This window comes from Anneissia japonica, unplaced genomic scaffold (assembly GCF_011630105.1).
Source record: "Anneissia japonica isolate Jap-2015-1 unplaced genomic scaffold, ASM1163010v1 scaffold26_len2425191_cov177, whole genome shotgun sequence".
Taxonomy (NCBI): domain Eukaryota; kingdom Metazoa; phylum Echinodermata; class Crinoidea; order Comatulida; family Comatulidae; genus Anneissia; species Anneissia japonica.
Genome location: NW_022685220.1, coordinates 591,995 through 603,656, shown reverse-complemented (window position 1 = coordinate 603,656; position 11,662 = coordinate 591,995). Strand labels below are relative to the sequence as shown.

Below are 11,662 nucleotides of genomic sequence, written 5' to 3'. Positions count from 1 at the left end.
TTGAAAGGATTGCACTTTTAAGTCAAGTTTTTAGTACTTAGCACGTCGTGGTAATGCGGTATTTTGTTGTAGGGCCAAACTAAAAATAAAATTTGATTCTTGTCCGAGGAAGAAAGAATGAGGTCTGTTTTATTCCCACACGTTTCTTGCGCACTCATGGGTACGTAGTCTTAATTGTTTACGAGGATGTTTGCATTTCTTTGGATTTTTGGAAAAGGTAATTCCCACAAAAAGATAAGGAAGAGGAATAGAAACGAACTTTTCTTTAAATATTCTTATTTCCCCCTAAGAGTAAATTTCTTTCTCTTTCTTTTAAAGGAAACATTCCCGGCCATTTGATAAAAATTAATCCACAGCAAAAAAGAAAAGAAAAAAAGTGACATCACTCAATCCTTACAAAACAATTTCCCCCGTAAATCCTACTCTGGATTTTTGTTAGTGGTCAGCTTCACTTCCGGCTTTATATTTGAAAAAAAAAATCTGGTACTTTATTGTTATCAAGGGCTCTTGTTATGAATAGAGTCTTTGCGGTTTTGCTTAAATTGGCTTCTGTTGTTGTATTCATTTATATTCACTGAGACGAGCATCGTGTGTTCCGTCAGATACTCTGCTGTACACTCATAGGCCCCATTCAACTTCATTCAAGCGCTATACCTATCTATCTGTCTAGATGTGACCATAGGCCTATTGCTCGCTTTTTGGGATATACAGAATTTCAGGAACAATATCAACAAGACCATTGATAATATTTACGCATTTTTTATGGCTTGCCCAAGGGGTCAAGGACTTGACGTCGTCCTCTTCAATATCGTTTTTACTCCGTTTTATATGCATTACGATTGTTTACATTTGTATGTTTGTTCATGAGTAAGGTTGATACAAAGAGTTGGAATGATATAAAACTACTATTCGGGGCGTGTTTGTACCTCACCTCTTGTGATGCCGTTTAAAAGATGAACTAACAAGAAGTTGAAATGATAAACCTTACTGATCAAGGCGTAGGTGAACCTCATCGCTTATGAGATCTTTTATAAGATGAACTAAATGCTTGGCAAAGGCCAGCCTCTGATTGGTTCTCTGCTCTAAAGTGATGAAGCATTCTCTCACCTGTATTTATTTCCGATCGCAAAGTATTTTTTCCATTTGGGATGACCATATTCAGAAGTGGGTTTGCGCAGCCCGAAATACAACATATTCAGAACGATGCTCTTTGGATTTTTTGACCGTGTAAAAATCGAAAGAACTAGACAACATAGTCCTACGATAAGGTAGGTATTGTACATTTACAAGAAAGATGATCTATATATAGATTTCCTATTCTCCTTGCACCTTGGGTAGAGTTACCTGGTTACAGCCTGGATACCTAAACATTTAAATTCAGTACATGTACTGTAACTAGTCAGAAATTAACCTATTTAGAAGGGCAAGTACAGAGGAGTATTGTTAACAGAACAAACTGTCGTTTCACCGAGTCACCATGATTAGAGTGGTTTGTTTGGTTGTATGTTTAAGTAGGCGTGCAGGTCTCGTGTATATTATAGCCTACATTGACTTTGTGAAATCACTCGTAATGATGTATATAGTAGATTGAAGTTTCCTTTCAGTTACTACATATACCGACCGAATTTGTCTGATTTGTATATTAAGGTTTTTATTTTTCTGTACTTGCAAAAGACGCAGTTGTATTGGTTTTTTCTATAGTGCTTGACTAGTAGTAGGCCTAAATTGGTTTTCACATTTCCTGCTTTTGTATATGACAAGAAATATGTTAATACCATAAACTGATGGAGTTATGCAATAGTACAGGTATTGTCGATTTCCTTCAATTACTATTTAAAACCATTTAAATGCCAAAATCTAAAGAATCAAAAGAAATACTGTGTAAAGTTATGTCTATTTTTATATATTTTCCCTGAAAGTCGTATCATAATTGCATCATAAACTCACGTAATTCAACACAAAGCTTAGCCCCAATGTGTGTGAACACACTAATCTCTTCTCCTATGCGCTTGCTTGAATAATAAACACGTGATGCAACAGATATTTTATTCGCGTATATTATGTCTACACTGAAATGTAAACATTGCATTAAAATGTCCAACCATGTTTTGTCCTACATCATTCACCTAGATTAGAACATTTTCATTTATCTGTAAATAATAACTGGTACCTATACCGTACAGTAGGCCTAGATTTATACTTGTAAATAGTTAAAAAATAAAAAATCGTGTACCAGCCTATTATATTCGTGTTGTTATAAGAACACAAGACGTCCAGTTGTTTCTTACCTCCTTCGAGTTAAACTTTTAATACCCAACACTGTTAAGTTAACTGCAATTTAACCACTCGTGGAGCAATACTCTTAATTTAATCATTTTCTCCGCTGATTACTTAGAAAAAAGAAACTGCTTTTAAGAAAAGACTGTTGTTAGATTTTGAACCGCTCATTGGAATTTTTGAAAAAGAAACTTGGGGTGATCATGTATTAAGGCTTCATATTGTAACACATGGCGAAGAGCTCGTGGCGCAGCAATGAGTAACTGGAGTGATCTGCACACTGAATCCCGATACCTGCGGCAAATCGTGTGTATAGGTTCGCTACTCCAATAAATGCCCCGAGCGTGAACACGTCCAGCCGTTAAACCCGGGCAGACCAGATGAATACAATTCAGTAGCGTATACGAGCTGGAAGTAAAAAGACGCAGCCCAAATGGGGCAGAGAAGAGCATTGAACAGTGAGAAAGTATGCAGATAAAATTGCTGTTTTCTATGACTATAGAAATAATCGAACAACGATTCCGGGCTAAACTCCTAAGGAAAACAATAATTATTAGATACATAGACGACGATTTGGCCAATTTTGCTGGCCAAGAAGCTTAAATTAATTTTTTTGTGATTTTTAAAACATTTGACAGGATTATCTTCAAAAAATTCAAGAATCGTAAGTAAAAAAAATTAACTTTATTTTGTATTTATCGGTTACAAATCTTGGTATGTAGTCCTATTTAACTTCTTTAAAAATAAATTGATGCATTTATTCGTCCATATTTTATCTCAATCTTAACCTTATCTAGACATACAGGTATCAGTATTTAAAACTGTTTAATGCTCTTCTCTGCCCCATAACTAGGAGTTTTATATGGTTTTGTCGTGCCATACTCCAAAACCATAGACCCAACTACATTTTTGGTGGCAAGACTTATATTATAGACACAGGCATATATATATATATATATATAAATAAAAAATAAAAAATAAATAATAAATATATAAATAAATACACACTGTATAATTGTACGTTATAATGTTTATATACGTAGTATCTAATATCTCGCATGTTTGCAAGCAAAAAGGAGTTGTGTACTTTTTAAAAGGTTTTACTATGTTATCTTGTGTGTTAAATGTTTGTCTGGATAGTATCGTTTCAAGTTACTTGTTTTATCATTTAATGGAACAAGTTATAGGTTGTGTGTTGATAGAGTGTTGAATTATAACAAGTGTTCAGTGTAGCTTTCTGGGTGGCGATAGACACATCTTTGGGTTGCATTTGACATACATTTTAGTTATGAGCACATAGTCCAATGGTGAAATACGTAACTGGTGCTATATCGGCATTATCAATGGCGATATCATTACGACGTGCTTCATGTGATATTAATGAACGCCTATACTGAAGGCTACATGATAGATTCCATTATCTATTTTATATTATCATTATCATCGACTCCATTTACATCATCGACAAAATCATCATCATCATCATTTATTATTATTATTATTATTATTCTCACTTAATATTTCCTCTTAGCATCCTTTGTCTTGTATTTAAAATGATCATTACTATCATCATCGTCGTCGTCTGCGGTGTCGTCGTCAACTTCGTGGTCTCTCATCCTCCTCATTACTCATTATAATCATCATGTTGTAGGACTATGGTTTTTGAGTTCAGGGTAGGTATGCCCCTCACAGCTAGACCCACCCGTCACCCCATCGAAATAGGAAGTATACGTATCCATTGAAATATGAATGTATGATGTCACCCCATCAGAATTTCTCCACACGAACCTTACACATTTCAAGGGTAATTTCCATATAAACTATTAAAAGGAAAAAAGAGAAATCAGCCAGGTGTGAATGGATTTCTGTTCATGGACTTTCAACAGCAGGAACGTTGCCCGTGGCAATCATTAACATCTTCTAGGTCTTTTTAAGAGTCATTATCGGTCTCCTACTAATGATACTGACTAAAATGTTTGACTCTCTCTTGGCCTAATTATTGTACCTTGTATTGACGTGTTCATGTACGAACGGGGTGTAGAAAGTAGAGTTTTCATTGTACACAATGAAATAGTAATGCGTCAGTCCTTCCTCGACAACAGGAAAGGGGCCTGGTGCGCCCGACAAGGAGATAGGAGTGCCAGTACAGCAAGGTGATGTTTTTGGCTGCCGTGTGATATAAGCCATATTTTCTGACTGGGTAGGGCTAGGCTTCTCTACAGTAGGAGGACCATGCCTTTAATGCCCACCCCAGCCTTTAACGCCATCACCGTGTCATATGCTGTTCAATGAGTTTTAGCGTTACACTGCAGCTTCCTTGTCATCACGTGAACAAATAGTTACCATTTACAATGTTACACACTCATTTATACAAGTAAATGAGTCATTGGAATAATTATAGAAAATATACAAATCATGATTTTCTTCTTCGCTGAAGCGTATAATCGGAATTAGTTCGTTGCCAAGGTTATGCCAACTTGAACCATTCCATTGATTTGATTTGTATAAATAAAAATTTTTGTAACTCAACTACAAGCTATGTCTTCGTTATTTATCTAGTTCTAAAAACTCGAAGACCAATGTTTGCGTATCGGTACGATTAAGATCTATAGGAACTGATTAGCCATGTTAATAATAACTAAGGTATTTAAATACTGTAATGGCAAATTCAAACTTATATAACCGTTCCTAATACTGATTAATCCTCAAGATTAATAGTGCAACTTATTTACCTTGATATACCCCTGTATAGTTTTTTTTTTCTTGAAAAGCGTACTCTTTTGCCAGAATTAGTTTAATTACAATGTATTCGTGCTTTATGGTAATCATTCTGAATCTAATAGAGATCTTATGGTTATGGTACTTATCCATTGCCTATAAATCATAGATTAGTTATGATACAACGAAACGTAGTATAATGACTGGTTGTACTGTACCAGGCCTTTTTCGAATAAATTATTAATAGGGTTTTTACCAATTTTCTAGTGGTCGTGGAAAAATCGGACGTGTGTGTAAAGTGGGCAAATCAACCACAATTATATTCAGTAAGATCGAAAGGTTGCTACAATATCTGTTTTCACCATCCGCAATTCGACAACTAGATTTATAGACCAACACAAACATAAGCCCATTACACATCAATTAATTATTTTCCGACTTTATTCTGTATGGTATTTTCTAGTAGTGGAGGAATTATAGTTGATGATATTGCTATTAAAAGTTTTTTTGTTTTTTTTTGTTTTTTTTAATGAATACCTGTTAATATAAATTTAAATGATTTTCATTGACTAATTAAACATTGTATTGATAATTTATTCTGTGTTGTTGCAATTAGGTAGTTCTGGCTCTAATCAACAGCCCTAGTTCTTGTTTTTTCAATGTTCTAAGACATCTCTGCGCCAATAAAACATTGAAATTAAATTAAATTAAATTAAATTAATTTTCACCACCTTTATTCAAGATAGGCCTATCTCCTTTTACCTGTTTTGGAACTCTCTGATTATCTTTATAATTTTATCCCTGTTCATATTCCTAGATAGTGCTGAGACATGCTGAGTCGGTGAGTTTCATTGTTGGTAAGACATGTCAGAGGCCTCCCCGAGACCTGCCTCACGGCTGTGCCTCTAAGGTGTTTCTTAACTATAGATAGGCCCACTCGAACGAGTTTATTGTCGTAATTTTAGATGAATATAGATCGTGTATTTGATATAAAAATAAAACTGTTGGTATACTTATTTATAGAATGTCCTACCACAAATATTCGAGTTGGTCAGCAGTGAATACCGTATCTTATGATATTTGAAGATACGTGTTTCCTAAAGTATATCCTAAAGTGGAATTCTAGGAAAATTATTTGAAAGCAGTTGTTTTTTATTTAAACTTTTGTTGTGTCAGATGTGACTGTAGTAAAAGTGGTTAGGCCTAACTACTCTGTATAGTTGGAATGTTTCACGAATTGCAATGCTCAAAAAACGCTCACAAACTTTACAATGACAAGCTTGACACTAATATTTAACAGATTTTTGTTTTTAATAAGTTGTTACATTTTTGAGCAGAAATATTACAATCGTAAACCATATTTTCATACGATCAAAACCCTACCATCAGCTTGTAAAGTGCAAGCTGTTGATAAACTCTATAGAGCTATTCCTAAGCTGTGCTTGAGGAATATGTAACATACTGGTAGAGGAGTTATTGCGATTTTGTCAAGCCTACATAATGTGCTCTGTCGGACACTCAACCTGCTCTCCACGCATTGTCTTCACAATCTCGGCAAGTTTTTGTCCAACATTTCCAGCCGGTTTGCGCATTACTTCCGCTCGAGTTGTAAAAAGTAACAAAAACTTCAACTGTACTTTACTTTAATTAGTAAGGTATAAGAATGCCAGCACTACACGTCATGATTGAATAGCAAACACTACAATGTTTAGGCATTATTGTTGGTGTATTACAGTAGACGATCTCTCGCGATTACCGGTACCTTTTTAACGTGTTGCACATTCGTTACTGGCATATCTGTGGTTATATATAAACCTTATTACGATCACAGGAAAATACCAATAAAATGTACCGTAGGCCCTATAGGACCTACATTTATGTGGATAATGGTAGAGTGTGGATATGTAATAAAGATGCATACTGACATTTAGCGTTGTTATTATCGTTATTATTATTATTATTATTATTATTATTATTATTATTATTATTATTATTATTATTATTATTATTATTATTATTATTATCATTATTATTAATTAATTAGTATCGCATTATAACTATATAAAAAATAACAAAAACGATTTTTAATAATCAGTATTGTTACCGGCTATGGTATCGATAATAATAGGGACTTATCAGAATTATGAATAGTAGGAAACGTATTACTAATTAAAAGATACAGGTACTCTTTTAGTATTAATTGTCACAATTCCAATGATATTATGTTAGTAGCAGACGGTTCATACCCTCACAAGTTCAAGTTTAAATAGCGCCCCCTATAATAAACATTAGTTCAAAGTGGCCTCGCAAGAGAGTTGTTATCTTTTAGCAACCACAGTTGGGTGGTAACTTTCCAATATAAAGCCTTACTTCTTCTCATTCAAGTGTTTGAAGTTTCACCTGACTCTCATCTACCTTTTGTTTAATACTAAGCCAAATCAAATCATCACAATACGCAAAAAGCCGCGCAGTTGTAGAATTATCAGCTTTTGTCAACAAAAAAAAGAGAGAAAAAAAAGAATTACATGCAATTGATACATTTATCGTCGAGTTAGCTGTCGAAAAATGCCTTTGGAAGGGACAATATTATACCGGAAAAAAGGGTTCGCATCGCGTCAGTAAAATGTTAATCTCTCCTGTCTATCATGGGTTATCTTACAGCGAATTGCAGGCATCACGCTGCGAACATTCTGACATGATTCTCGCGCGTGGACCAAGCCTCGCGACAGGACTGGCAACATTACCTCCATGTGTGTATATCAATTAACGACTGTGAACGCGTAACGATGTCATTCATTTTCAACATATCTTGTTGATAGATCAGTTTCCATTACCGCCAATTGAGAGTGGCATACATGGTGACACCTAATGTGTACGGACGGTATGTTCTCGGAGAACAACCTTCGCAATTTGGGTGTATCGGCATAATAATGTAAACATCTTCCATTCATATCATTTTTGTTACTGTTTATTTAGCTTGTTTTGTCTCTCTATGTTTGCTTGTCTAAAATACACAACTTGTATACACCTTGACGTTGATTGTAACGTGGTACCGTATCGTGTAGTAGAATTCTAAACCATCATGTGCTTTAGGTCTATATTCCTTATGCCTGCCAATTATGGATACATAACAAAATACCATGTAAGGTCAATGCTTGGATATTCAACGACAACTTTAATAAAAGAGGTGAAAGAAATATGTAAGACCTAAGCATATTTTTGTGAGTTTATGTTTTAACTACGCGAGAACGGCTAACTTCCTTCAATATAATATAATATAATATATATATATATATATATATATATACATATATATATATAGGCCTATATATATATATATATAGGCCTATATATAGATTAATAGGATAGGCAAAATACTGAAAAGTAACACTGCTATGAGAAACAATGGCTGGATCTCGTTAGATACACAAATTTGATAAGCAACAACTAAAAAGTAATCGTAAGTAGGCCTAAACAGTCTGATATAACCAGAGCTTTCGGACTACACTAGTCCTTCCTCTAACTTTAAACTTTATCTTCTAAAGCAACACGTAAGTTCATCCGATTATAAAATATTCCTCCGCCCCTAAATTGTGCCATTGACCAAGCACTCATTATTTTGCTATTGACATGCCGTGGCGAATTCTTATTTTATTTTGAGTTCTAGGAGAGGCCCCTGCCAGAAAGTTCGTCAAGTCAATTGCATAAGGATTTATAGTTCTTAACCTGGCTTCAACTAGGATTTGGCATCGTTGGACGCCCACGTTGTTACTATTAGACATTAGAATGTCAACCATATTGATGTGACAGTAGGTCAATACATTTACATATCTTCACGCGCAACTTTACCAATAACGTTACACTTCTTTTCACGAGCGTCATGTTATTTCTGTCATTGAAGTGTCTAATTTATCACTACTGTGCGGTACTTAAAGACACGCGTTTAATTGCTGATAAAGATAATAGACCTTTCCGGAGTGTCAATCAAACTTATCAACTGACTAATCAGAACAGCGCTAGGGATACGCGTGCGTCTCACAAACACACGTGTTGTCCCACAAACGCACGTGTTCGCGTATGTTTTAACATTGTCGTCTTGTGGGACCTTAGCAACAATATCCAAGGGGCGGGGCTTAGCGGAAAGGTCCATTGTTTGAGAAGTGAGCGAGGCAGTGAGTGAATGATTGAAAGGTGTCGTTGAAAGTCTAATTAACATCAAATCGTCTTTAGATTGATGGGCCAAGCTTCTTTAGACTACGATCAGAATTGGAATTCCTTAACATTTAACCCTAATACCCAGGTAGTTATATCCCTATCAATGTCTATTATTAATATAGCTTTTTATATTCATTTTTAAAGTTGCAGAACATATTCATCCCCACCTAACATACCATATTTAATTCGTTTCTTTGGTATCAAATCAGTTGCTGAAAGAAAATGAAAATTTGTCTCTTGAAGTAAATCATTACTTGTATAATTCAAAGGTGTATTACATGTCAACCTCGTATTATAAACTTAATGTGGAACATTGAAATGAGCCTATTCCTACAAGTTTAATGCTACAAGAAGTGTTGCTTCTATAAGTAGTAACAAACTATTACGGTAATATAATAAACCTTGCAGTGGCGAACTTGTCTTTTGTAAGGTGTCCGACGTAAAACTAACGTAGTGTCCTATCTATTTATTTAAAATTTAATAATCATATAAAAAACATTACTGTACAACTATCGATAAAAAGGAAAACATTTAGAAGAGTCTCAAGGCTGACATTCTTAAAGTGAATGACAAGGTAGGGGACAGAGTCCAAAAAGATTCTAAATGAAAGAAGATAGAAAAAGGAAAAGAAAGAGGGGACAAAGCATTACACACGTAATGTAGGCCTACACACCGCTTACATTAGGTTGACGCCTATATCTTACTATATGTTTAATTTAGGTCTTTAGACCAGGCCCTGTATTTTAATTGCAGTGTGGCTGCTTTAATCAGACCAACCTTCTTTTTAGCACCTTTGGCGATTGTTTACACTTTACGGTTTAATCAGTCAATTGCAATATATTTTCTTTAATTGTTTGAATGTGCTGTGTGATGATGTTCTCGGGTTAAAAGGGCACACGTAGGCGATGTCTTGTCAGTGTTTGCTGAGGACCCGGACAATATAGTATAATTACTCTCAGCTCAGACAATCGAAGGTACGGTAAACCATTACGGTACTAACACTCTGTAGGCCTATTATTGCAAGCAAGGAGGTATTAGGCCTATATAATTCTCTAAGTTATTTTAAAATAATGTCACTGAGTAAGGTAGACCTACTGCTTATTCTGTAGTATTTAGATTTTTATGATTTAGAATTACGTTTTGTTGGTATACTGTACCTGCACCATTTTCAAAATGTATTGTTTTCTTCGATATCCATTTTAAGTGAAGTTGCAGCTCAATATAAGTTGTTTATCCACAGTCGACGTAGGCCTACTGATAGGTCTGTGTACAGCTGCATGCGTCCATATTTTTTACTATTCTGCTGTGTAGGGCCCTTCTGAAGAGAATATGTACGATGGCCTATACCGTCTGAAAATAAACCCATTCAATGCTGTTTCTGTTTGTACTTGCTGTTTAGGCCTATATTTGACGTGATTGTGTTCTTAAAGCTATATATGAACCGGTACAAAAACGTGCTAAACTTGAATGTAAAAAACTGTACCTTCTCAGATAGGCCTATTAGGCCAAGAATAATACCTAGAATACATTAAATCCTTCTATGGAGGCTACTATACGCAGGAATTTTTGAATTGTTATCTTACTCGATTGATAGATTCTAGGATTTATGTATGTGCTAGAGGATTTGCAGTTTTTATCCCAGTTTTTATGTAACATGTGTCGAGTTTTGTGACCGAGTTTTTCCAAATGTCAATCATTAACATCTATTAACGGACTGCTATATTCGGTCAAGATTGATTAGTGATTTAAAGCGCCATTAATAGCAAGTACACCTGTCTGGATTGGGTCCCGCTACAAGTAAATGATTGGTCATTACTATTAATTATTAATGTTAAGTAGGCCTTATAGTTACCGCAACCCTGGGCAAAATGTAGCGGTGTGTCGCGTGCAAAGTATCGGTTGCAAATTAACATATCTGCAGATTTATTAGGCCAGGCATATTTATAACGTTAGGAACAAACATTGGTACAAGCAGGGATGATATGAGCTCTAATAGCTCATCTATTGGTATTTAGTAGGCCTTAATAAAGTGTAAATAATATTTTTATACATTAGGCACGGGTTTAGTTCTTATCCAATTCACTTAAGGTTATGAACTGAAACACGCATGCGTTATCGACCTGATTAGGCCTAAACCCTCGAAAGTTTTGCTGCACATGTGTCCTAATTATGGTTTATTTTCGAGTAATGGTTTACGAAAATAACCCAAACTGTTTCTTCGGTGGCACATAGGCTTTTTGGTGCTAGGTGCTGTCAAGGTGTGTCCAGGTACGCTTACACAGGTGTTAATCACTATAATGTTTGACCGCAGATGAGAGACATCGACTGTCATTACGGACGTACTACTGTAATTCTGCCAAAAGAAGCGAGTGTGGAGTAATGTAGGTATGATACTCGATCAGATATCGCTATTATAGTCACTTCGTTGTCTAATTTTGAGGTATCTTGCACT

At 35.2% G+C, this 11,662-nt stretch overlaps 1 protein-coding gene across 3 annotated transcripts in view; it reads left to right on the top strand.

Annotated features, from left to right (window-relative positions):
• Positions 1 to 586: 586 nt before the first annotated feature.
• The window catches only part of LOC117108755 (matrix metalloproteinase-21-like), a 29,044-nt gene continuing 17,968 nt past the window's right edge, over positions 587 to 11,662 (top strand). Inside the window, exon 1 of one of the 3 annotated variants that reach the window (XM_033250892.1) lies at positions 587 to 1,268. The gene's annotated coding sequence lies outside the window, so the exon portion shown is untranslated. Of the gene's footprint in view, positions 1,269 to 2,539; positions 2,942 to 10,166; positions 10,185 to 11,662 lie in introns of those variants that run through there. The other 2 variants (XM_033250902.1, XM_033250911.1) reach the window with 2 other exon arrangements.